The sequence below is a fragment of the Anomaloglossus baeobatrachus genome, chromosome 2 (assembly GCF_048569485.1).
Source record: "Anomaloglossus baeobatrachus isolate aAnoBae1 chromosome 2, aAnoBae1.hap1, whole genome shotgun sequence".
In the NCBI taxonomy this organism is placed as follows: domain Eukaryota; kingdom Metazoa; phylum Chordata; class Amphibia; order Anura; family Aromobatidae; genus Anomaloglossus; species Anomaloglossus baeobatrachus.
This window is the reverse complement of record NC_134354.1, coordinates 607,735,589-607,760,476: the sequence shown is the minus strand read 5'-3', so window position 1 is coordinate 607,760,476 and position 24,888 is coordinate 607,735,589. Positions and strand designations below refer to the sequence as shown.

The following is a 24,888-nucleotide window of genomic DNA, read 5'->3' as shown; positions in this document are numbered from 1 at the left end:
GAGGGGCAGCCGGGGGTCCGCAGGCCGGCCACACGTCTTAAAAATAAGTCTGCTAATGTAACAGATGCACCATTCATTAGCAGCACTGTGTGGGCCCAGGAAATCTGAATGCTTCAAAGCTTATTTTCTATTTTCACATCTCCTTTTTCTGGATTTGGAGCACCGACCAGTTTTGGCATCTTACGGGGGTAAAATACCACCTCCTCATGAGCAGCGTTCAGTGTCTTTATTCTAACAGTTTGCTTATTATATCCACAGTAATCAGTTTTGTCGCCATGTCACAAATGTGTTTTATGAAACCTAAAACCCTGGTAAATAAATTGCACAACAGTTTTGTGATCAGCGTTTTACAGGAGAGCGGCTCTATAAATGAGCGATAGTGCAGTGCTGGACCTCCGAAAATAATATAGCCTATAGAGGCTTTCTCCAGGGAGATTTACTGAGCTTAAAATATTAATAAAATATAACTTATTTTATTTAAAGCAAATTTCTCATGCAGCAAGCTATTCCCTGGCATACAAACCGGGTGAACATATGGCGAGTTTAGAAATGATTGCTAAAAGGGAATCGTGCGGAGCTGTGAACGTGTCGGGCTCAGTAACACTGGCTCCTATGTTCTTTTCCTATTTTCAGATGTAGTTTTCTGCTTGATTTTTATATATAGTGTGAGCCTAATGCTATATACTTGGTCATTCATATATACTATAATATAAATGTATATTATAGTATAGTATAGTAAATATGTATTACCAAGTTTATAGCGTAAGGCCTCTTTCACACATCAGTTTTTTGCCATCAGTCACACTCCGTTTTGTGACTGATGGAACGGATCCGTCGCAGATTGTGGTAAAACTGATGCTGTAAACAGAGAGATTTCCTTGACCAGAAATGATTTTACATCTCATCTGAGCATGCTCGGTTGAAAACAACAGATCCGTCGCCAGAATCCGTCATTTGATGGATTGCAACGGATCCGGCGCCCAAAGGCTTTCATTATAACAAATGACCGACGCCGATAGAGCCGGCGCTGTCCATTTTTTTCGACGCAGACAAAAAACGTTCATGTGGACGTTGGCTCCGTCACCCGGACAAAGATTTTACGACGGATCCGTCGCACGACTGATGAAACGTGAGGCCATCTGTCACAATCCGTCACCAATACAAGTCAATGTGAAAAAAATGGATCCAGCGCTGGATCAGGGATTTATCACAAAATGACGGATTGCGACTGATGACAAAAAACTGATGTGTGAAAGGGGCCTGAGGCTCACACTTTTGTTGAGGATTCCATCTGTGAAAGAAACCCCAATGGGCTCCTGGCGTGTTTAGGAAACAAATAATTGGTGAGGGGAAGAAATGAGGTTCTGTCGGCCGTCACCTGCCAAGACTCGAGCACTCATCCTTTAATGGGACATTACTGTTCACTTTTGAACACACCAAAACAACCCTTTAGGACCGTGTTCTCCAGCTCCAGTCCTCAGAGCCACCAACCATCATGTTTTCAAAATTTCTTGAAAACCTTTGGTCATGATTGGTACGCTTACTAAAGCCGGAGAGCGTCCACCCTGCTACTGAGGTGCACTGAAGTGGCAAAGTGAGATTACCAGAAACTGGTGGTGTTGCTGGCTTGTGGAAATCATGTTATTACTCCAACAGGGGCATGATAACATGGAAAGGGGGCCAACTAGTCTGGAGAACTAACACCTCATTGACTAGCCAAGGCCCTAATTAGCATAGGGGAAGGTAGGTTTAGAAGTAGTTTATTTAACTATTCATATTAGTGAATAACGTTATACATGGCTGGTTAGGCAGGGGATGTGGGCATACAGGTATCAGTGCTGCTGGGTTGGAGGGTATAGGGGACCTGACAGGTTCCCTTTAATGTGCATCATGTTAACTTTTCTCAGCAGTTTTGCATCAACTTTTTTCAGGCTGGTTCTAGGTGGAATCTGCCTGAAAAAGATGTTGTGTGCATAATTCCTTAAAAAGGCACCAAAACCACTTTGGGATTCTAAGGCTGATTTTTCTGGCAGATGAATCCTTATCAATACTGTATGTGAACTTTTACCCTTAAAGGGAATCTGTCAGCTGTTTTTTGCCATGTAATCTGTAGACACCATTCTGTAGCAGTTAACACACAGATTTCTGTGATGCCTCTCTTATCACGCAGTTGTTTACCTGCAATGTTTGTTTTAGCTTCAGAAGATTATCATTGGTAGACTAGGTCAATGAATTTGAAATGGGGTGCACCAAAGTACTATCAATAATAATCACGGGTGCCAGATCATGCAGATAAGGAAATGCATATAAGGAGAAGGAAAAAGTTCTGCATGTAAACATGTGCACACCAGGAATTGGATATACCAATAAGCCTTAAAATATGAAACTTTATTAAGTGCCAAACACTAATAAGGTTAAAAACATTGAAAATAACAGAAAACGCCCCCTAAAGCCAGCCCCAATATAGGACATAGTTGGCATAAGTAATAGCCACAATGGTCAATACAATTGTACAGTATAGACCCCTACAGCGATAAATAACGAAATGTAGCAGCAGAAAACACATATAACATATGTCTGACAAGGGAGATAATGGCCTCAAATAACCACCACATAATAATGGAACATCACAATAGTGGTGAAGTAAATCACCCTGAATAAGGGAACCCGATCCACTACAAACCTATAGGGTGGTGTGGTGGAGAGGCCAGAGCCAGCCCAGGGTCAGGAGATACTGTACCAAGGTGAGAACTCCCAGGTTAGGGCATGCACAGACTGATATTACCCTTACCAAGGGCAGAAGGATGTGAGGAGGTCAGTGACAGGCTGGGGATGGAGGCTAGGTGACCCAACTTGGCGTGTCGCCACGCTCAGGCGGCTTCGTCAGGGGTGAGTATAATACGCAAAGTGAGGCACTTATATCCCCCATACAATCATGTGGGGAAATCACATACCAGTGTGGAGGCACATGGCCACGGGGAGGGAGACCGGAAGTGACGTCGTTGTTATGAGAGCTGAGGATGCTGATTACAAGAGAGCTGCAGTCACAGGCCAGTGTAGAGACACATGACTGCAGGGGGAGGAGCAGGAAGTGGGCGGTACCATCGCGTCATTGTTGTCATGGAGATTAGGAATGCTAATAGCATAAGGAATACAGGCCAGTGTGAAACACATGACCACAGGGGAGGCCAAAGTGGATGTCACTAATAGAGAGCTGAGAGCATACAATGCTTTATACATGCACAAAGGTAAACCATTGCCATAGAGCTGTAAACACTCCAGAGCTGCTGAAGGATTGTACAGATACTATACAGCCATATTGTAAAGCACGTTACAAAGAGCTATAGGGAGTTCTCACCGTGGTACAGTATCTCCTGACCCTGGGCTGGCTCTGGCCTCTCCCCCACACTATAGGTTTGTAGTGGATTGGGTTCCCCTATTCAGGGTGATTTACTTCACCACTATTGTGATGTTCCATTATTATGTGCTGGTTATTTAAGGCCATTATCTCCCTTGTCAGACTTATGTTAGGCTGGTTTCACATCTGCGTTGTTTCAACGCAAACGGACTCCGTCACTAATGTTTACAGTTCATTTATTTACAGTGGAAGAGCGACAGCATGTCTCATGCACTACCCGCATGTGTCCACATGGTGTCGCGCTTACACTGTAAATAAATGAACTGTAATACAGTAGTGACGGATTCCGTTTGCGTCAAAATAGCGCAAGTGTGAGTGGGGCCTAATATATGTTTTCTGCTGCTACATTTTGTTATTTATTGCTGTAGGGGTCTATACTGTGCAATTGTATTGTCCATTGTGGCTATTACTTATGCCAACTATGTCCTACTTTGGGGCTTTAAGGGGCTTTTTTGTGTTATTTTAAATGTTTTTAACCTTGTTTGTTGTGTTTGGCACTTATAAAGTTTCATATTTTAAGGCTTATTGGTATATCTAATTCCTGGTGTGCACATGTTTACATGCAGAGCTTTTTCCTTCTCCTTATATAGGTCAGCTAGTCCAGCATGCTCACTGTTGTGTTTAGCACCTCATTATTTATAGACATTTTATATTGAGAACCTGGTATGGGCAGGGTTATCTCTCTCAGCTCTGCTGCATGACTAAATCTAAAAACCCTGACTATGTCAGAACTGCTGCACCCAGTAATCTAAAGGGCGCTTTACACGCTACAATAAATCTTACGATGTGTCGGCGGGGTCACGTCGTAAGTGACGCACATCCGGCATCGTAAGTATGATTGTAGCGTGTAAAACCTCCGTGCAATTGCGATTAAATGAAAATCCGTTCATCGCATGCACGTCGTTCATTCCTCAAAAATTGAACGTGCGGTTGTGCAATGTTCCCAAGGCAGCACACATTGAAGTGTGTGACACCACGGGAATATTGAGCGACGGCTTACCTCTGTCCGCGCCTCCCGCCGACAATGCGGAAGGAAGGAGGTAGGCGGGATGTTTACGTCCTGCTCCTCTCCGCCCCTCCGCTTCTATTGGCCGGCTGCCGCGTGACGTCGCTGTGACGCCGAACGTCCCTCCCACTCTAGGAACTGGATGTTCGCCGCCCACAGCGAGGTCGTATGGATGGGCAAGTACGTGTGACGGGTGTTAATCGTTTGTGTGGCACATTCAACAAATTGAACGTGCCGCACATATGATGGGGGCGGTTACGATCGCAAAAATCGTAACATGTAAAGCAGGCTTAAGTGATACATCGTTGGAATCAGGGTCTCTTTGCCAACATCATGTTGCTCTCAGATGAGGTAGCAAAAACCTGCTGACAGATTCCCTTTAAGGGTATGTTGTTTTCATGTGATCTATTCTCAAGATGCCTCCCATTGATTGCATTAGAATGGTGATGGAAGTTGGATGATTTCTCTTCCGGCTCCATTACTACATAGCAGTCATTCTGTTATATGCACCTGTCTCTGTTGAAGAGTCTTAGGCCTGTATTTATTGCTGTTTTCATGGCTCTAATCGTGCAGGCAAGATCGGATTTATGCTGACCGTGATTCTGGCAGCATGAATTGAGTGACAGGTCCCCTTTAACTAAAAAATATTTGTTTCTATATTCCAGTCAGAAGGGACAAGCTGTACAGTGTTAATAACACATATATGATCTCATGAAATGCGTTTTATTTTTACGGGGTCTCATTTGACACCATTGGGCATTGCATCCATGAATGGGGTCCATGTATATGCGTCTCACCAGCAAAAATCTCATCATGTTTAGGCCTCATCTGTCCAAGATTCAAAAGATTTCATCCTTCCCGTTATGTGAATATTGTTTTAGGTGAAGGGTCATGTTATCATGTGTCCATCGGCCTCCTGGTGGACACATGTGACCCTCCACCAGCAGACATTTTATTATCGGCAAAGCAGTGCAGCCTGTGAGGAAAGCTGCGCTAACCAGCGAGGAGGAGAACCTGCAATATTTATATTTAGAGCTACAAAATCCTGTCCCCAGCAGAATTTCTTACAATGAAGTGGAAAACCCCGTTAAGTACAATATTTTAAAGAAAAAGAAGGTTCAGTTTGTCTGGTAAACCACCAATTATTGTCTTCACATATTTGCAATGTGCCTGGAGCGTGTCTGAGGTGAAGATAATAGAGAAGGTAGTTGTTTCCCCCGACAGTGCTTACTTCTAATGTCTGCTGTTAGTGCCGTCACTCTGGCACCGCATGCTGCGCGTGGAGATGGCAGATCGTTACCTTTCAGGCTGAGATTTCTTTCTTCAGTGTAGATGAAACCTGAAATCTTGGGTAACAGGTAAAGAATTGCTGCTTGTGTCTAGTTTCCTTACAGAACAAAAATCTGCAGCTAGAAAGTTGTAAGATTGCCGTACAGAGAGCGAGACAAATCCCAGGAGCGCGTGTGCACCATGACCCTGGAAACTTGCCGGTGACGCGGAAATGTAGGCTATTTCTTTTCTTTTTTTTTTTCTTTTTAATTAATTTCTTATTTATGCAGCACCCTGGGGTTGATCACTAATTGGGACTACCCCTTTTCAATCACCATGTTTGCCCCTAGTGAAATAACACTTATACTCCCCTCTGGTGCCAGCACTGTCAGCAATCGCTCTCCTGGGGCTCACATGACATTGTCACACGAGCCCTGCATCCAATCAGTGCAGGCTTCACAGTCTCTGCCTTTGGACAAATCAATCAACAGGAGGAATTCAGCGGTAAGGCTGGCCGTGCACTTCAGGTAGATGTTAGATACGTCTGAAGGTGAGGTCCCTGAAGCTAGCACTGATTGGGCATGAGACTCATGTCATCTAACAATGGCACGTGAGCCGCAGGAGAGCAAACATGGTGATTGAGAAGAGGTTGTCACAGCAGTGGACTGCCCCTTTAATAAGGGGTTGTCAAATGGTGGACAATTTCTTTTTAAAGAGGACCTGTCATCAATATTTTACACCGGAAGCCAAGGGCAATGTATGTGAAGGCGCTTTGATGCTTTTTATAGAAGTCTGCTTTGCTGTTTTAGAGAAATCCATGGTTGAAATTATATGATGAGTTATAAGTTGGGTGGGCACTGCACTTATCGTGTACTCATTTTTGCATCAACTAATTTAAGTAAAACTGAGATTTTGTAATAAATTATATTAGTAAAGGGGTTTTCCACTACTTGGAAACCCCCCTTCTCATTTACGACGTTTGCCCCCTAATAAAATAACAACTCTTAGGGGTACTTTGTACACTGCGACATCGCTAGCCGATTGTAGCGATGCCGAGCGTGATAGTGCCCGCCCCCGTCGCAGATGCGATCTCTTGTGATACCTGCCGTAGCGAACATCTTCGCTATGGCAGCTTCACACGCACTTATTTGCCCTGCGACGTTGCTCTGGCCAGCGACCCGCCACCTTCCTTAGGGGGCGGGTCGTGCGGCGTCACAGCGACGTCACACGGCAGGCGGCCAATAGAAGCGGAGATGAGCGGGACGTAACCATCCCGCCCACCTCATTCCTTCCGCATAGCCGCTGGAGGAAGGTAAGGAGATGTTCCTTGCTCCTGCGGCTTCATACACAGCGATGTGTGCTTCCGCAGGAACGAGGAACAACATCTTACCTGCCGCTGCAGCGAAATTATGGAAATGACCGACACTACACAGATCACCGATTTACGACGCTTTTGCGATCGTTTATCGGTGCATCTAGGCTTTACATGTTGCGACATCATTACTGGTGCTGGATGTGCGTCACTTTCGATTTGACCCCGACAACATTGCAGTAGCGATGTCGCAACGTGCAAAGTACCCCTTTTACTCTCCTTCTGTGCTGGTTCTGTTCCACCGATGTCAGCATTCGCTCTTTCGGGAAGCATGTAAGGTTATTGCATCACGCGAGTCCTGCTCCCATTCCCTGCCGGCTTCACTGTCCCTGCCGGCTTCACTGTCCCTGCCGGCTTCACTGTCCCCGCCGGCTTCACTGTCCCCGCCGGCTTCACTGTCCCCGCCGGCTTCACTGTCCCCGCTGGCTTCACTGTCCCCGCCGGCTTCACTGTCCCCGCCGGCTTCACTGTCCCCGCCGGCTTCACTGTCCCTGCCTTCGGACTAAATGAACACCTCTTGTGTTACTGTGTCTAAGACACCAGGCAAAATGGGGGATCAGGGACACCCGTTATGGAGCTTGATGTGGGTGCTAACTGATACCCTCACCAATTAAATAATTATAGCATATCTTGAGGCTATGCCATCCATGGGCAGACATATCATTGGTAGAACCTGAGCGGCTACACAGGGGCCCAAGAGTCAACAGGGCACATTTCTACCCCTAAGCAGGTGCAATTTTGCATTTTTTTAGCTCTTGCACTGCAAAGGGTCCATATATTGCTCTTGCACAGAGGCCCTTTTCTGTCTGTCTGCCAGTGATGTCATCAATGTCTGTCTTGAGACAACCCCTTTAAGACATAATAGCTCAGCGTTCGGCTCATTGTTTGGCGTCTCGTGTGTACAGCCTTGTTGTCATATGCATGAGGCCTTATGCTTAATAGCAGCAGAGATGCCGCCGGCCTTTCTTGTCCCTGCTGTTTGCAGAAGCCTTGAAACGACCTTCATGAGTTGAATGTTCTGCCTGAGAGATCACACCGCTATCCACCTGCTTTTCATATATTCACTATATGGAGATGGGCCGGGTAAGGCTCCGCGTCTGAGTCTTGCTGCCAGGGAATTCTTCTTTGCAGGCAGCTCAGTACTTTGATTTCTGAATGTCACATTGTTGTGTAGACCTTCATGTAAGCTATTCTTTTCCTCCTACAGGGCCCATCAATCAGCGTAATGCACATACAGTCGCAGAAGGAGAGCGATCGCTCGGTGACATTAAAGCTGTACACGTTTAACTGCACTATCAACTAACAATTTAACTGGGCTGATTTGCATGGAAATCGCAGGGTGGAAGCCTCTCATCTGGAGGAGGCATACTCCTACACTATATAAGACGTCTCAGGCTGGAAAGCCTTACAGAGGAGTCTCTATAGAGGTGACTGGCCCATGCTCTGCTGGCTGTGTATGTGCCCTGGATCTGGTCAATATAATATTAGCAGCTTTTTATCAGTCATTATCTGTGAGAGTAGCACCAAGAACAATGTATGCACGTTCTCCGAGATTTATTTATATCTTGGTGTAGGTTGGAACGGATTAGGTTAATTTTTTTTTTTTTTTTTTTTTTTTAAGTGAATTCTGGCAGAATGATTATAATAATGGATGTCCAGGCATTAAAATTATATGCAGATCAGCCCCTTTAGGCGTCCCAAAAGAGCTGTGGTTTGTGACAAAGGATAGACTGAAAATCACTTCCTTCATTACCTGGGAAGGATAACAGGAAGGGGGCCAGAATGGATGACCCACCGGGATTCCACCATTTAGTTGTCGCCATCAGTGATTGAATGTGACGTTTAGATGGTTAAATAGCATTGACCAGAGCGAGCTCTGATCACCGCTGTTAGAGGCGGATGGCGCCTTTTTTGACATTACTCAGGTTCCTGGTAAGAAACTTCTGTTTGCAACATAAACCAAAACTAGCACGTTAAAGGGAACCTGTCACCAGATTTGGGGCCTATAAGCTGCGGCTACCACCACTGGGCTCTTATATACACCATCTTAGAATGCTGTATACAAGAGCCCTGACTGCTGTGTAGAATGTGAAAATCACTTTATAATACTTAAATGGTTGCTCCGGAGGAGTTGGGTCATATGGGCGTCTCCAGTGCCGGCGCCTCCTCTTTCGGCCATCTTTTTCATCCTTTTTCTGAAGGCGGGGTGCATGACGTGTCATCCACACTTGCCGGCATTGAGGTCCTGCGCAGGCGCACTTTGAAATACCCTGAGCAGGGCAGTTAAACGTATTGTAGTGTGCTTGCGCGGGATCGGCGAGTGTGTATGACGCGTCATGCACCCCGACTTCAGAAGGAGGACGAAGATAGCAGAAAGAGGAGGCGCTGGCACCGGAGAACGGAGACACCCATATGACCCAACTCCACTGCAGCGACCGTTTAGGTATTATAAAGTGATTTTTACTTTCTAGACAGCGGCCTGGGCTCTTATATACAGCATGTTAGAATGCTATATATAAGAGCCTACTGGTTGTGGCCGCAGCTTATAGGCCCGAAATCTGCTGACAGGTTCCTTTTTAAACATGCTGCATTGCATTAAGATGCAAGTTATCCCCTGTCTCCCCCTGTACATTCCACAAATACTTTTTGAAAATCTCCCACGCTGTATGTAAATCTTTTGGGTCCAGTCGCATGGGCGTCCTTGGTTGCAGCTGCTGTCCCGCCTCTCCGCTGCTGATCACTGGCCTCTTGGTATGATTAACATGTATGACACCTCCTGCGTCATCCACATCACCGGGCAAATTCTTGCGCCTGCGCAGAGACCTTGCGGCTCTTGCAGGCACACTTCACTCTGCCCTACTGCACGCAGAGTCAAATACATAGGTGCGCAAGCGTGAATCGGCGAGGTCTTTATGTAGTCTCAAGATTTTGCTTGGTGACATGGATGGCATAATAGGGAGTCAATCATCACAAGAGGATGGTGATCAGTGCAGAGAGGAAGGACTGGAGCTGCAACCAAAGACGCCCATTGGACCGGACACAAAGCTTTACATACAGCGCTGGCGTTTTTCAAAAGGTTTTTGTGGGGTGTACAGGGGGAGTCAGGGGATAACGTGCACCTTTATTGAATGCAGAAAAGGCGCTGCTTAAGGTTTTGGTTTAGACTTCAAAAATCTGGTGACCGGTTCCCATGAACATAGAACGTACTGGTGCATCCTATATCGGTGTATGTAGCAGCAGAGCCAGTCCCACACACAGCAGATGGCAGCTGTAAAATATAGCCGGGATCCGCTTTTTTTCCCGCAGTATTCAGAGCTTGCTCCACTTGCTGCTGTTTAACCTATTAAGTGCTGCTGTCTCACCTTGCACAAAGCAAACCCTCAAACAGCTCCAATAATGGAAAAATCAGAATGTCCCAGATCTCAGAATATGGTGGGCACAAATGTTTTTTGTTTTATTATTACTTTTTCTTTTTACAAATGCTATTAATTTTTTTTGCCGAATAAATTAAAAACGGAAAAACCTTGCAAGTTTGGTGTTACAGTAATTGTACTGACCTGGAGAAATATGTATCCAAATCGCTTTTACTGCGCATTGAACACCATGAAAACAAAACCCTAAAACTAGTGGCGACATTGTGGGTTTGTTTTTTTTTTTACCATTTCATTGCACTTTGAGTTTGGTTGCCATAGTATACTATATTATAGATGACAACCATTATGCAGCGGCATCAAGTGAAAAATAAAATGATGGCTCTTTGAAGATGAAGAAAACAAACATGAAAAAAAAAAACAAATAAAAAAAACCCTCACCAACCTGAAAATCATGTGGTCACGAATCGGAGTCTACACTTGATTTCTTGTCTACTATTGATTTATGGTAATAAATGAAACAATTGTGGTTCTTTTACCTGTTCATCAATTTGAGGTATAGAAGCTCTACTGTGAGATTGGACCAAATGAGCTAGTCATTGGCTACCTAGGTGGATCATGACACCTTTGGCGTCCATCACGCTTTCATGTCATCTTGCCATCACACTTCAAGATGCCCATTCTTCCTACATCAGCTTCAAGAACTAACTATTAAGCTATAACATAAAAACCACTAAAAGATAAAGTGTTCAGTTTAGTCCATTATCTTGTAAAATTAACAGTTGTAGAAAGTTATGGGCAGACCTGGGCTGTAAAAGTCCGGATCCACGTGGTTTCAAAAGTATCAGGGTGCCGGTCCCAGGCCCGGAGTTCTCAGGGAACTCCAGCTAATGATCCGGCAACTCTGAAAATAAAAGAAAAATAAAGTAAGTGCACTATACTTACGGAGTCTCTGGCACAACTGTAACTGCTTCTGGGCTGCTCACTCTTTTTCTGGGGCTGCTTATTAGCCTCATAGATATTCACTGCTTCCCCCGCCCACCAGCAGTCCTGGCATCTGTGATTGGTTGCAGTCAGACACGCCACCAGACTGTGTGACAGCATCTGATTGCTTGCGATCACAGACCCTGTCTGCGTGTCACTATTGTGGTATAAAATATATATTTTTAATTATTTAAATAAATAATTTAAAAATAAAGTGTGTCCCTCCTAATTTTGATACCCTGCCGTCATAAAACATGACAGCTGGGGGTTGGGATTCTCAGGCTGGGGAGACGCATGCTTATTGAGCCCCCCAGCCTAAAAATTGTCGCATCCATTAGGTGTGACCATCCTGGATCTTTACCTGGCTCTTCCCGATTGCCCTGGTGTGGTGGCAGTCGGGGTAATAAAGGGTTAATGACAGCTCACAGCTGCTATGAAGTCCTAGATTAGTAATGGGAGGCGTTTGAGACTCACCGCAATTACTAATCTGTAAGTGAAACGAATTAAACACCAACACCAAAAAAATCCTCTATTTCAAATAAAATTGAAAAAACACCCTCTTTCGCCAATTTATTAACCCCCAAAGCACCCAGGTCCAACGAAATCTGTAATACATCTCAAGTGATAGCAGGCGACCTTAGAACAATGACTACCCACTGTGAGTTTCAGGCAGAGACTGAGCCATGCGATAAGCAGGGACATCATCCAGGTTATTTCTGGTCACAGCTGGAGGATACCCTGGGCCTCCACCTTTGATCCCAGGTAACCTGACCTCAGTAAAGTCAGTAGTTTGGTAAATCCCAAGCACTCATAAGACAAAAGCAATATTGATGCAGTCGTGTTTAAGTGCTTGGGATTTACCAAACTATAGTCTTTTTCACTTAAAGCACCTCCTACTTTTTAGCAGTAGAACCTGGCCTTAACATTTTATTTCCTCCATAAAGTCAGTGACCTTACCTCAGGTGAAATCACTGAATTCACAGACCTGGATCACCTGGCAGGAAACCACTGTTTTGTTTTTTTTTTTTGCCAAGAGATGCAGATTTGTGCTGAAATTTCAACAGCATATACCTGCACCCAATCTACACCTCCTGGCAAAAAAAAACTACATCACTACGGCATGCGGTGTGATGCAATAGTGATGCAATTTTTATTTACCAGGAGGTGTAGATTGGGTGCAGGAATATGGTGTAAAAATGTCATCACCAAATCTGTATCTCTTGGCAATAAAAACCCCAAACCTGAGGTGAAGTCACTGAGGTCACCTGAGGTCAGGTTACCTGCAATCACACGTGAAGGACCATGGGAACCTCCAGCTCTGACCTCAAATAACCTGAGTTACGTCACCGCTATCTCACGGCTCAGTCTCTGCCTGAATTTCCCAGCTGACGGTCATTGTTTTATGGCTACACACTGTGCCTTCAGATGTAGCAGAGTTGGAATCATCGTGAGACCCTTCCGTGCATTATGCCGGACCTGGGGGCTTTTGAGGTTAATAACTTGGTGTTTTTTTTTAATTTTATTTCAAATAAATTATTTTTTGGAGTTTGTGTTTTATTTCTTTTCACTTACAGATTAGTAATGGGGGGGGGGGGCTCATAGATGCCTCCCATTACTAATCTAGGGCTTAGTGGCTGCTGTGGGCTGTTATTAACACCTTTTTACCCAGATTGCCACCGTACCAGGGCAATCGGCAACAGCTGGGTAAAGTGCCAGAATTGTCACTTCTTCAGGATGCAACAATCCTGGGCAGGTGCAGGCTGCTATTTTTAGGCTGTGGGAGCCCAATAACCATGGCTCCTCCCCAGCCTAAGATTACTAGCTCCCAGCTGTCGGGCATGCGATTTTGCCCGGCGATGTGAATGAAGCCACCTGCGTAATCCAGGTAGCCTGGCAAAATCTCACTTTCGGTAATGGGAAGCAGGAAAACCGTGGCCATCGTGTGTGCATTTATGTTTTGGCTCTGCTTCCATTAGGGCACAGCAAAGTACGCCTCTGCGAGCTCGAAACGTCTAAGCACGTACACAAAATACTGCCTGGCAACGTAGATGGCACAGGTGACGTTATCCACATTGACAGGTAAATTCTGGCACCTGGGCAGAGAACTCGCCGTCTCGCGCAGGCACACCGATGTTTTCGGCTCTGCCCGCAATAGAGCAGAGCGAAGTGCACCTACGCGAGCCGGCAATGTCTCTGCGTAGTCACAAGATTTTGCCTGGGTATATGAATGGTACTGGAAGCATCATCCACGTCAATCAATAAAGGAGCATGGCGATCAGCACCGAAAAGAGTGACAGGAGCAGCAAAATAAGACGCCAGTCGGACCTGACCCAAGGATTAGCATACATGGAGGGAGATATTATAAAGGTATTTGTGGTGTCTACAGGGAGAGTCAGGGGACAACATGCACCTTTTTATAGAATGCAGCACAGGTGTATTCTACGCGAGTATAATAAAGGTGTTTTTTACATTATACAGAGCAATTACTGTGCAGAATTATTAGGCAATTTAATAAAATCCAAATATATTTCCATCTAACTTGTTTATTTTCACCAGGTAAACCAATATAACTGCACAAAATTTAGAAATAAACATTTCGGACATGCAAAAACAAAACCTCAAAAAATTAGTGACCAAAATAGCCACCTTTCTTTATGATGACACTCAACAGCCTACCATCCATAGATTCTGTCAGTTGCTTGATCTTCTTACAATCAACATTGCATGCAGCTGCCACCACAGCCTCCCAGACACTGTTCCGAGAGGTGTACTGTTTTCCCTCCCTGTAGATCTCACATTTTATGAGGGGCCACAGGTTCTCTATGGGGTTCAGATCAGGTGAACAAGGGGGCCATGTCATTTTCTTTTTCATCTTTTAGACCTTTACTGGCCAGCCACACTGTGGAGTAGTTGGATGCATGTGATGGAGCATTGTCCTGCAAATCATGTTTTTCTTGAGCGATGCCGACTTCTACCTGTACTACTGCTTGAAGTAGTTGTCTTCCAGAAACTGCCAGTGGGCCTGGGAGTTGAGATTCACTCCATCCTCAACCCGAAAAGGTCCTACAAGTTCATCTTTGATGATACCAGCCCATACCAGTACCCTGTCTCCACTTTGCTTGCGTCTGAGTCGAAGTGGAGCTCTCTGCCCTTTACTGATACAACCTCTGGCCCATCCATCTGGCCCATCAAGAGTCACTCTCATTTCATCAGTCCGTAAAACCTTTGAAAAATCAGTCTTAAGATACTTCTTGGCCCAGTCTTGACGTTTTCTTATGTTTCTTGTTCAAAGGTGGTCGTTTTTCAGCCTTCCTTACCTTGGCCATGTCCCTGAGTATGGCACACCTTATGCTTTTTGATACTCCAGTAACGTTGCAGCTCTGAAATATGGCCAAACTGGTGGCAAATGGCATCTTGGCAGCTTCATGTTTGATTTTCCTCAATTCATAGGCAGTTATTTTGTCCCTTTTTTGCCCAACACGCTTCTTGCGACCTTGTTGGCTATTTGCCATGAAACGCTTGATTGTTCAGGGATCACGCTTCAAAAATTTGGCAATTTCAAGACTGCTACATCCCTCTGCAAGACATCTCACAATTTTTGACTTTTCAGAGCCCGTCAAATCTTTCTTTTGACCCATTTTCCCAAAGGAAAGGAAGTTGCCTAATAATTAAGCATACCTTATATAGGATGTTGATGTCATTACACCACACCCCTCCTCATTACAGAGATGCACATCACCTGATTTACTTAATTGGTAGTTGGCTTTTAAACCTATACAGCTTGGAGTAGGACAACATGTATAAAAATTATCATGTGATGACCGGTTCCCTTTACAGTATATTAAGAGATTGAGATTAGATTATTACATTACATAGGCATTTAAGGATTAAAATACATTTCACCTTTGGACCACCCTTTTAAAAAGAAACCGGCATCTGAAAAATGCTATTAACCTGCAGATATAGGATTAACCTGGAAGTTAAGTAATTAAAGGGAACCTGTCAGCAGAAATTTCCCCTAAAACCTAACAGATTCCCCCTCTGCAGCTCCTGGGCTGCATTCTAGAAAGGTCCCTGTTATTATTGTGCCCCCTTTCTGACCAAAAAAAAAAGAGTTTATAAAGAGGTACCTTTTTGGCTTCGGATTCTATAAATCTGACACGGGGGCGGGCAGCCTGATGGCCGTTATTCTGCCCCCTGGTCCTGTATGCCGCCCCCATCGCTGATTTCCATACTTTTGGACGCCGCCCAGTGCCAGTCTCACGGGACTGAGCACTGTGACTGCTGGTGACGTGTGCGCAGGCAAGTGATTATGGGCGGGACTGTGACTGTTATCAGCAAGTACCCGCCCATAATCTCGTGAGCGCGCAAACCTCTCCAGCGTCACACTGTGCTCAGTGTAGATGCTAGACTGTATGGGCTGCTTCCAGGGATGACGTCCCTTTTTCACGTGATAGGGGCGTGTTCAAAATACTATCACGTGACAAAGGGACGTCATCCCTGGAAGCAGCCCATACAGTCTAGCATCTACACTGAGCACAGTGTGACGCTGGAGAGGTTTGCGCGCTCACGAGATTATGGGCGGGTACTTGCTGATAACAGTCACAGTCCCGCCCATAATCACTTGCCTGCGCACACGTCACCAGCAGTCACAGTGCTCAGTCCCGTGAGACTGGCACTGGGCATGCGCGGGGATGGCTGGAGCAGTGGGCGGCGTCCAAAAGTATGGAAATCAGCGATGGGGGCGGCATACAGGACCAGGGGGCAGAATAACGGCCATCAGGCAGCCCGCCCCCGTGTCACATTTATAGAATCCGAAGCCAAAAAGGTACCTCTTTATAAACTCTTTTTTTTGGTCAGAAAGGGGGCACAATAATAACAGGGACCTTTCTAGAATGCAGCCCAGGAGCTGCAGAGGGGGAATCTGTTAGGTTTTAGGGGAAATTTCTGCTGACAGGTTCCCTTTAACATGTACTGAGTGGCAGCTGTAGCATTCAGAACCTGTTAATTACTTGAATGTCCGAAGCCGGAGAGAAAGAATTCGGCGCTTGTTCGTTGCAGGGCATCCCAGGAACAGAGCTGGTGAGTATAAGTATTTTTATGGGGGCACACATGGTGAATAAGAAGAGGTTTTCCAAATAGTGGACAATTCATTTTTAATAGTATTCATCAAGAGCCCTTTGCTGGGAGAAAATTAACTTTATTCCTCTTGGCAGCGTGTCGGAGATTTGGTTTTCCCCTGTCTGTCTTAATCAATTCTTTCATTACACTCCTGCCCCTTCCTTCTTTGGGAGGATGGGACTCTTTAATCGCCACTATTAGGGGTAACCCTGATGTTAGGGATACCCTACGGTTCCTTAGCTTAAGGGACAGCATAAGAGCCCCCTGTACCTTGCTATCCTACAGACACAATGTGACACCATGAAAGGAAGCAGCATCTCCATTCTCAAGGCAGCTTCTCTAGGTATAGTATAAATAACGGAAACAAGATGGTTGAAGATTAACCCTATATCTGGTGGTCAATAGCGGAGTCCAACATGGCAGGTTCATTTAATGCAATTTTTTTTTTCTTAAGGTACGGTTCCAGTTGCGTTTTGCTCTGACGAGTGCAATCAAATAAAACATCGGATTGCACTCACACCAGTGCAAAACTATGGGGCAGTGTCCTTCTGTGATTGATATCTCATGTCATAGCGGCATGCAGAATGAATCGCAGCATGCTGCGTTTGGCAGAGATTCTCTGCTCACGCACCCCCATACAAGTCTAAAGGAGTATGTGAAACATCGCACTGCACTCGCATGTCATGCGACTGCAGGGCGATGTACGCAGAGACAGGCAGCGGAGGATATGGGGAGAAAGTGCTCCCTCCCTCTTCTCCGCAGCTGTGATGCGATCACAAAATCACATGACCCTCGGATGATGCTCGCAACAGAGGGTCATTAGCATATCGCTTCCGATGCTCTTGCATCAGAAACTATAAGCAAGTAGAACTGTACCCTTAAAGGGAACCAATCACCAGGATTTTCGTATATAAGCTAAGCCTGTGCTATACTGGCACTCTCAGGCTGATTCTATACATACCTGTAGTGGTCAGCTCTGATGTTTAGGTTTTGAAATCCAAAAAAGTGAAGTATATAAAATTAGCTGCTTGTTGAAAGGCAGTTGCAATGGAGCAGATAATCTATTCATAGTTATCCGCTCCCCCTGTTAGAATTAACATTAGTATTATACAAACTATTCACTTTGTCTGTTGCAGGACCTGTGTGAGGTCATACCCATGTGACCAGAAGGGGCGGGACCGCAGCCAACAAAGCTGGATACTAGGTCACATGGGTATGACCCCACACAGGTCCTTCCTAGTGAAAATTTAAATCGATTGTATAATACTTAATATTAATTCTAACAGCAGGAGGGGATAACTATGAATAGATTATCTGCTCCATTGCCTCTAACTATGAATATTTTTTCTAGGACGCCAGATGACAGCACAACAGAAGTTGCTTCCTCCGACCTCTACAGGGACAGGAACACAAAAGGTTAAAAGCCCCTCCCCTCCCCACCTCTCCAGTATTTTTCCTGTCCCTGTACAGGATGGACGCAGAAACTTACCCCGTGGGATGTACAGGGTCCAGGCGGATCAGGGGGGCCTCGCTCTCTCCTTCCAACCGGTCAAGACGCCCCAGGCCGACATCTGTCGGTGAGAGGTCCCTCAGCCACGCCGGTAGAGCTGGAGCTTCCGGCGCTAGCCGCTTCCTTCCACTGAAGGCTCTTGACATCCTGCTGCAGACGTGTCCATGAGGCACTTCCGAGAGGCGTGGTATGCGGTCCATCCTGGAGCGCATTACGGCGCATGCGCAGACGTCACGTGTCCGGTTTGCGGGTAAATGCGACTCCCGGAGGATGGCGCGAATTTCGTAAAACGGAATTCGGAAGGCGGGACAACGACCTGGAGGCACCTTCAGTCACGTAATAAAAATCTGAAAAGGGGGGATTTAGCACCGCTAATCTGTGCTGACAGGCTGGGTACAGTAGTCCTTTCACAATCTGGCCATGGATGAGAGTGAAAGTCCAGACACTTAGTCCCTGAGGAAGCCCAGGTCCATGTAAGTGGCAGCCCGTCGGTTAGTGCCCTTAAAGAGAGTGGTGTATTGAATTGTCTGAGCCTTGTATGTTACAGGATGGAATATCCTCTGTGGGCTCGGGCACCATCCTCAAAAAAGAACCTAAGAAAGCTTCAGCAAAAAACAAACACTGCACAGTCTGCAATGCCAAATTAACTGACGCCTATGTTAAAGAGCTCTGCAAGGCCTGTATAGCAAAACTAGTCTCAGAAGAGCAGACAACCCTCCTGTCTGACATGAGGTCCATGATACGGGAAGAGGTGCAGGCGGCAATGACTAGCAAGGCTCCTCAGCCAGAACCCTCAGCAGCCCCTAAGAAGCGACAGCGTTATACCTTGGAGGATTCCTCTGAGGAGGAGTAGGATTCCTGTGACTCTGACTCACAGATGGAGGACGAGATCCCATGGTCTCCACCTGAGGAAGGGAGGCGTTACCTATTCTCAGCAGGTGTCACGGATGAACTTCTCTGAGCAGTCCAAAAGGCCATGATGGTAGAGGACACGTAGAAACCGAGATCCATACAAGACAAAATGTTCGGGGGTCTCAGATCTCAGCGGCACAGGGTCTTTCCAGTCAACCAGCATGTGCGAGCGATGATACTTGGGGAATGGGAAGAAGCCGATAAGAAACTTATACCACGAGACTTTGGAGCGCGTCTTCCGTTTGAGCCCGAGTATATGAAGGAGTGGGATGACGTTCCCAAGATTGACGTCCCGGTGGCAAAATTTGCAAGGAAGACCTCTATCCCATTCGAGGACTCCTCGGGTCTTAAGGACCCCATGGACAGGAAGGTAGATGGCCTCCTCAAAAAAGCTTGGGAGGCTTCAGCAGCCACCATTAAGGATAACATAGCTGCAACGTCAGTAGCCAGATCCATGTCTCGCTGGTTAAATGACCTAGAGACTCAGATTAGAGATAAGGCCCCTAAAGAAACCATTTTAGACTCCATTCCTATGATAAAAATAGCAACAGGATTCATGGCGGATGCCTCAGCGGAGTCAGTTAGATTTTCTGCCAGGAATGAGGCCCCAACTAATTCGGCCCGCAGGGTAATATGGCTAAAAACTCGGTCAGGCGACAGAGCTTCTAAAAATAAGCTTTGCTCCATCCCCTTCTCGGGTGGCCGGCTTTTTGGGCCAGTTCTAGTCGAAATTCTAGAAAAGGCGTCTGATAAAAAAAAAAAAAAAGGGGGGGGTTCCCGGTGGTCAGACCTCATCGTTCTATCCTCACCCGGAGGTTTCGGTCATCTAGAAGGCAGTAATATAAAGGCAAGGGGAAATCTGGGAGATGGAGTTACCAGAAAGGGGATCAGATAAAACCCCCATTTCGACCCCAGAAAAAGACCGGATAGATCCTGACACCATGACCATAGGGGGAGGCTTAGCTACTTCTTGGGGGGGTTGGGGAAACATAACCTCCAATCCGTGAGTCCTACAGGTAGGGAACGGTCTCCAAGCAGAGTTCTCCAGGATCCCTCACGACAGGTTCCTATTGACAAAACCCCAGTCCAGCTCCCTTTCCACCTGCCTTTGGACCGAAGTAGACACCTTACTGCATACAAAAGCAATTTGCCAGGTTCCAGTATCAGAACCATTCCAGGGCCACTATTCATCCCAGTTCTCTGTCACAAAACCCTCTGGCGATTTTTGGATGATTATAAATTTAAAGTCTGTCAATCAATGATTCCGCTACAAGAGATTCCAGATGGAATCAATAAAATATACCATCCCACTCCTCAACACACATACAGTCATGGCCACGGTAGACCTAAAGAATGCATACCACCACATAGCCATTCACCCGCAGTATCAGAAATACCTGAGATTCGCACTAGAGAAAGAAGGGGCGATATATCATTTCCAGTTCCGGTGCCTGCCATTCGGCCTCCCATCTGCACCCAGTAGTATTCACCAAGGTGATGAGGGAAGTAGTGGCACACTTCGAACCCTCATCCGCAATCTATAACAAATTTTCGCCAAACTTCTAACCTCATACTTATTCACCCGAACCCCGCTCCCCCAGTCCAACTAACAGGAGCTCTATGGAATGCTAGCTCTGTCTGCAACAAACTTTCCTACATCCGTGATCTTTTCATCACTAATAATCTTTCCTTCCTCACCATCACAGAAACCTGGCTCACCCCCTCTGACACAGCCTCTCCTGCTGCACTTTCTTATGGTAGGCTCCATCTGTCTCACACCCCCCACCCCAGTAACAAGCATGGTGTCAGACTAATGTTCCTTTACACCAATTCCATTGGCATCTTCTGTTAACTCTCCGCTCTTTTGAGGTGCACTCTGTTCGCATCTACTCCCTTTCCAACCTCCAACTGGCTGTCATTTACCGCCCTACAGGGCCAGCCACTGCCTTTTTTGACCATTTCACCACCTAGCTACTACATTTCCTTTCCACCGACATCCTCACCATCATCATGGGTGATTTCAACATCCCCATTGACGCTTCCCACTCATCTGTCTCTAAACTTCTAACACTCACTTTCTCCTTCGGCCTCACCCAATGGTCTTCTGCAGCTACTCACAAAGATGGCCACACGCTGGACCTCATCTTCACTCGCCTCTGTTCCCTATCTAACCTCTCTAACTCACCTTTCTCCATGTCTGACCACAACCTACTCACATTTCTTTCTCTTCTCCAAGTCCGCAACCCCCTCACCAATACAGTTGCTGCTGCCACTTTATACAACACCACCATCTCTGCAGCTCTCAAAGCCGCTGCCCCCCCCTCGCACACACACCAAAACCCGCACAATCAACAGGCAACCCTGGCACACGAGTCAGACTAAAGAACTGAGACAGGCTTCCAGAATTGCTGAGCACAGATGGAAGAGGTCTCATTCCACTGAGCACTTCATTGCATATAACGAGTCTCTCACCACTTTCGAGTCCACACTCACTGCTGCAAAATAAACCTACTTCTCATCCCTCATATCCTCTCTCTCTCTTTCACAACCCTAAACAGCCATTCAACACTCTCAATTCTCTCGTCCATCCTCCAGCACCACCTCCCTCTCCTCTCATCTCATCTGAAGACTTTGCTTCTTTCCTCAAGCAGAAGATTGACAACATCAGAGCAAGCTTTGGCCCACAATCACCACAGCCCCTCATCATAGATACTCAGCCCTCTTTCTCTAAATCCAGCCTCTCCACCATGACAGAAGATCATCTTTCCACTCTACTCTCAAGATCACATCTAACCACCTGTGCACTTAACCCGCTCCCGTCGCACCTCATCCCCAACTTCACCGCAGTCCTCATCCTGACCCTAACCCATCTCCTCAACCTATCACTAACAACTGGTGTATTCCCATCATGCTTTAAACATGCTTCAATCACACCCATCCTCAAAAAGCCCTCCCTTGACCCATTCTCTGTGTCTAGCTACTGCCCCATATCACTTCTCCCCTATGCCTCAAAACTGCTGGAACAACATGTCCATCCTGAATTGTCTTCATACCTCTCCTCCTGCTCCCTCTTTGACAAGCTACATTCTGGCTTCCCACTGCATCACTCTACTGAAAGTGCCCTAACCAAAGTCACCAATGACCTACTAACCGCCAAAGCCAAGCGACACTACTCTGTCCTCCTCCTGAACCTGCCCTCTGCTTTTGACACAGTAGACCACTCCCTCCTACTACAGATTCTCTACTCTCTGGGTATCACAGACTTGGCCCTATCTTGGATATCCTCATACCTAACCGACCGAACTTTCAGCGTCTCCCATTCTCACACCACTTCCTCATCTCGCCTCTTATCTATCGGTGTCCCCCAAGGTTTAGTTCTTGGACCCCTGCTGTTCTCCATCTACACCTTCGGCCTGAGACAGCTCATAGAGTCCCATGGTTTTCAGTATCCCCCTATGCTAATGACCTTCAGATCTACCTCTCTGGACCTGACATTACCTCCCTACTAACCCCTCAATGTCTGTCTGCTATATCATCCTTTTTCTCAGCGCGATTCCTAAAGCTTAACATGGACAAAACGGAATTCATTGTCTTTCCTCCTCCTCACTCAACTCCTCCAACAAGTCTATCCATCAACGTTGATGGCTGCTCACTCTCCCCAGTCTCAGAAGCTCGTTGTCTTGGAGTAAGGCTATGTGCGCACGTTGCGTACAAGCCCTGCAGAAATTTCTGCAGCGATCTGAAGAGCACATGTGCGCTTTAGATCGCTGCAGAAATGTCCGTAGTGAGCGCCGATTCCATGCGCTCTGCCTGCAGCTCCTGCCATAGACAGAGCAGGAGCTGCCGGCAAAGCGCAGGAAAGAAGTGACATGTCACTTCTTTTTGCGCAGCGCTTCGGCAGTAGCCGAAGCGCTGCGCTCTTAGACGCCACGTGCGCACGGCCCCTGCACAATCTCCATAGACTGTGCAGGGGACGCAGGACGCATGCAGTTACGCTGCGCTACAAAGCGCAGCGTAACTGCATGTTTTTACGCAACGTGCGCACATAGCCTAACGCTCGACTCTGCTCTATCCTTTGTTGTACTAGTTTTTATGTATACCCTTTTTCACTTGTAAAACGCCATGGAATAAATGGCGCTATAATAATAATAATAATAATAATAATAATATCCTTCAAGCCACACATCCAAGCCCTCTTCACCCCATGCAGACTACAACGCAAAAATATATCCCGGATCCGTGCTTTCCTTAACCAAGAATTAGCCAAAACATTAGTGCATGCCCTCATCTTCTCTACTACTGCAACCTCCTGCTCTCTGGCCTCCCTTCCAACACTCTTGCACCCCTCCAATCTATCCTAAACTCTGCGGCGCACTTAATCCACCTCTCCCCTCGCTTATTCCCCAGTCTCACCACTCTGCCAATCCCTTCACTGACTTCCCATAGCCCAAAGACTCCAGTTCAAAACTTTAACCATGACATACAAAGCCACCCACAACCTGTCTCTTCCTTACGTCTGTGACCTAGACTCTCGGTACCTACCTGGACGCAACCTCAGATCCTCACAAGATCTCCTTCTCCACTCCTCTCTTATCTCCTCTTCCCACAATCGCATACAAGATTTCTCCCGTGCCTCTCCTATACTCTGTATTAGCTTCAAGAGGAACCTGAAGACCCATCAATTCCAACAAGCCTACAACCTACAATAATCCTCAGTCCAGTACACCACTGCACAACCAGCTCTGTCCTCCTCTATTGACCCTCACCTATTCCCTGTAGACTGTGAGCCCTCGCGGGCAGGGTCCTCTCTCCTTCTATACCAGTCTGTTTCGTATTGTTAGTGATTGTTGTATGTATACCCTCTTTCACTTGTAAAGCGCCATGGAATAAATGGCGCTATAATAATAAATAATAATAATGTTTGTAAAGGCGTGAAGCAGTTAAAAGAAATGAGTGGTCCATGATGAAATGACTGGCTGCTGATCACTAATTGATACTTAAAAAAATGGCAACCACAAAAAACAACCAAAAAGATTCAAGAAAAGCACAGTCGGCATTTTCTGCAAGTGTCTAAAGATGTCATGTGCGCGTAGCCTGGGGCGAGACTTAACCTTGATTTGGCTACTTGTTTTGCGTTCCTCAGTTCTTTTAATACATTATATGGTACACGGTATATGGCTCCTTGTCATATTCTCTCTTCTGCTACAAGTTTTTCAGTGACCATTGTTTTCTCCTGATTTAGTAATACAGCTGCAGTAATGTATGTGACCACTAGATGGTGCTGGTCTTCTCTTGTTGATGCGTCTGTGTGTGCGGAGCGTCTGATACTTCTTTTGTATTGAATGTTGTAGGAGCTTGTGTGTTTTTAAAAAATAATTTTACTTTGCACATTATAATAAAATATAATTGTTTAACCATTTCACTGCTAAACATAAATGTCATGATTTGACATGATCCGAGCTCTGAAATATTATCACACTCCATATTGTTGATGTATTATTCGTGGTTCATCTTTTGCTTAGTGACCAGAATGATGATTGATGTTATTTTAAATTTCGCTTTCGCCTTTAGCGTTGAGGTATTAGCTGAGGCTGAGTTATCGGCCTCTGATTCTCTACAAATAAGATCTATGGTCATTTAGTAATCTGTTCAGGCAGGACAACTGCACTTAAATACTCACAAAAATGATTGTTGATATGATAGAACATAATGTCATTGGCAGCACATTTCTAGGTTACACAGGACAACATGCTGCCTAGAACGATGATTTTTTAATGCTCATTAAAGATCATTGCATCCAATAGCCCAGCATTATACTCTTATGTTGGATGATTGCCAACCTATTTAGAAGGGCGATAGTTACAAGTGGATCTCAATAAAATAGAATATCATCAAAAAGTTAATTCATTTCAGTAATTCAATACA

The 24,888-nt window shown here is 45.8% G+C and overlaps 1 protein-coding gene across 1 annotated transcript in view; it reads left to right on the top strand.

Moving 5' to 3' along the window:
• TDRD3 (tudor domain containing 3) overlaps window positions 1-24,888 on the top strand; it is a 419,212-nt gene that overhangs the window by 162,459 nt on the left and 231,865 nt on the right. The window lies entirely within an intron of this gene.